The sequence below is a fragment of the Phocoena sinus genome, chromosome 9, assembly GCF_008692025.1.
Source record: "Phocoena sinus isolate mPhoSin1 chromosome 9, mPhoSin1.pri, whole genome shotgun sequence".
In the NCBI taxonomy this organism is placed as follows: Eukaryota; Metazoa; Chordata; class Mammalia; order Artiodactyla; family Phocoenidae; genus Phocoena; species Phocoena sinus.
This window is the reverse complement of record NC_045771.1, coordinates 100,315,157-100,318,150: the sequence shown is the minus strand read 5'-3', so window position 1 is coordinate 100,318,150 and position 2,994 is coordinate 100,315,157. Positions and strand designations below refer to the sequence as shown.

At 50.2% G+C, this 2,994-nt stretch overlaps 1 pseudogene; it reads left to right on the top strand.

Annotated features, from left to right (window-relative positions):
• Nucleotides 1–558: 558 nt before the first annotated feature.
• Nucleotides 559–921, top strand: LOC116759884 (annotated as a pseudogene).
• The last annotated feature ends 2,073 nt before the right edge of the window (nt 922–2,994 follow it).

The following is a 2,994-nucleotide window of genomic DNA, read 5'->3' as shown; positions in this document are numbered from 1 at the left end:
AAAAATATAGAAATTACCAAAGATTGGAGCCAATCTTCTAGTATTCTTAGATACTTCTGGGAGAAAGAATATTGCCTGCACACTTTGCTTGGACCCATCTTTTGAGTATTCTTTTATCTGCGAAGATTGGGGCAGTGGTCCTTGGGACAACAGATCAAGTGGGATTTTTCCACTTGCCCCAGAATTAGTGACTAAAGTCCAATACCAAGGACAGAAAGGTGCTGAGTATCCCCACTATAGTCAAGGTCATCTATAGCCTCCCCCCTACCCTGAACTAAAAAGGAGACCTGTAGCTTCCACCTGCCTCACCAGAGGAGGAGGGGGTGTGGGCAGGTCCCTGAATTACCTTGTGATCTGGCCCAGCATTCATGATGAGAGGCTTCTCTCTTCTCCTTCTACAGAGAAGCAGGAAGTTCTTCTCCCTTACCTATCCCCACCCAGAGCGCAGAGAGGAAGGAGGTGCTAGGAGAATTATTTAGGGGAATTAGGAGTGCCTGAAAAATAGGCCTCTCTGGAGCAGAGAGGTCACGGCGTGAGGTCGGAGCGCCCGGCTGCACCATGGCCTATTGCTGGCAGGAAGGGAAGGATCGAATCATAGTTGTGACCAAAGAAGACCATGAAACTCAGAGCTGGTGGCTGACAACCCCAATGATCCGTACGAGGAGCACGGACTGATCCTGCCCCACGGAGGCATCAGCTGGAACTGCCCGTGCCTTGGGGGCGGCCTTTCCCTGCTTCCACTGCAGCACAGAGGATGTCAAGGGGTCGGACTGTGTAGACCAGGTCCAGGCCATGCAGGAGTGCATGCAGAAGTACCTGGACCTCTATCCCCAGGAGGAGGAGGAGAAGCCAGCGGGTCGATTAAAGGAATCGGCTGCCTCTGAGGCCATGGCAACCAAAGAAGAGGAGGGGTCCAGCTAAGGAAGGCGCGGGGCACTGGGCGCATGAATCTCTCCAAGAAATTGTCTTTCCCTCTGTTGTTCTGAGCGCTGTAATGTACAAGCTAACTTACTGAGCTGATCAGGGGTCTTGGCCCCTTGACATATACACTGAAAAATGGGTCGTATGTATGTGTGTCTCACATAACCTATCAGCGAACGTAGCTGCGCCTTTTGAATTCTCTTTGAAATGATGTTCTGAATAATCTCAGCAAGCAAAAATCTTTATCTGGGGCTGTCTCTTGTGCGTGAGCTGATCTATTCTGATCCATTGTATCCCTTTCAGTAGATTTTATACCTACTTGGAAAGTGAAATAGAGACAAACATCTTCCTTTCAAAATGTTGGAGTAGGGCCATTCCTTGTAGAAGAGACGGGATGATCAGACCTTGAGTATATGATGAAGCACTCTGCTTCTTTTCTTTTCTTTTTTTTTTTTTTTGCGGTACGCGGGCCCCTCACTGTCGCGGCCTCTCCCGTTGCGGAGCACAGGCTCCGGACGCGCAGGCTCAGCGGCCATGGCTCACGGGCCCAGCCGCTCCGCGGCATGTGGGATCCTCCCGGACCGGGGCACAAACCCGTGTCCCCTGCATCGGCAGGTGGACTCAACCACGGCGCCACCAGGGAAGCCCTCTGCTTCTTTTCTGATATATTTTGGTTTCCAGTTGCATTGAGCTCCAGGTTTTCTACGTTTGGAAAACAGAGCTTTGGACCCTCTGAGGGACTCCCTTTGTAAGTGAAGAGAAAGGCTGTTTTGTCCTGTTCTTTTTATTCCGAAAGCCCTGGTTTGGGGTCTTTGTTCACACTGGCTCTGTCTCAGCCTGTTCAGATGCAATGTTCTTGAGAGGTGGGGACCTAATCATTACCAAAGTAGCACCCGAGAGAGGAAACGGTGTCAATTAAAAGAAAAACCTGGGCTTCCCTGGTGGCGCAGTGGTTGAGAGTCCGCCTGCCGATGCAGGGGACATGGGTTCGAGCCCTGGTCTGGGAGGATCCCACATGCCGCGGAGCAACTAGGGCCCATGCGCCACAACTACTGAGCCTGCGCATCTGGAGCCTGTGCTCCGCAACAAGAGAGGCTGCGATAGTGAGAGGCCCGCGCACCGCGATGAAGAGTGGCCCCCGCTCACCACAACTAGAGAAAGCCCTCGCACAGAAACGAAGACCCAACACAGCCAAAAATAAATAAATTAATTCATCAATTAAAATAAAAAAAGAAAAACCTGATTTAAAAAAAGAAAAAAAAATTGGCCTCTCTCTCCCCCGTAGATGCCCCCCATGCCAGCAAGATAAGATGGACCCACTGCGGGATGTGCCAGAGAACCAAAGGGAGTTACTCCTCCACCCAGCCCAGATCTCTGAAGCTCTTGGAGACATGAAGGGGGGATAAGGCATTCCAGTGTGGAGCTTAGATGCTGGGGGAGACAGGAGCCCTCGGGTCACCCAGGCACAGGACAAGAGATAGCAAGCCCTGCCCTGAACAGTTGCTATAGACCTGGACTGTTGGTGTGGCTAACGGGACACACAGTTGCCCCCTTTTGAGGGAATACTCTGTGATAAAGGGTAGGTCAGGGTGAAGCTGAACGCTGCCCCCTCCCAAATCAAACACACACACCGTCTACACAGAGAATGGCATAGCAGAGAAGCCACCAGCGTCAGATTGAAACAATCCAAGCCAAGGTAGGTCCAGAAGGGAGAGGGGATTAAAGAGCAGGTGCAGCTACACTCCCATCCCAGCCCCTGAGCCACAGTCTCTATAGAGACGATGGTGGGGAAGACACATCAGATGCCACTGGACCAGATTTCATTTAGTGTTTTAAAATAAATTTTTAAGTGAGACACGCATATAGAAAGTGCTTTAATTATAATTAAATTGTAATCAATTATTAAAATTAAATTATAAGATTACAGCTCAATGAACCATCACAAAATTGAACACAACCCTAGATGTAAAGACTGAACATCACTGAAGCCACAGGCACCCCTCATGCCCCTCGCTGTCAATGTCCCCTCCACACAGGCAACCACTGTCCTGACTTCTAACAACAGAGATGAGT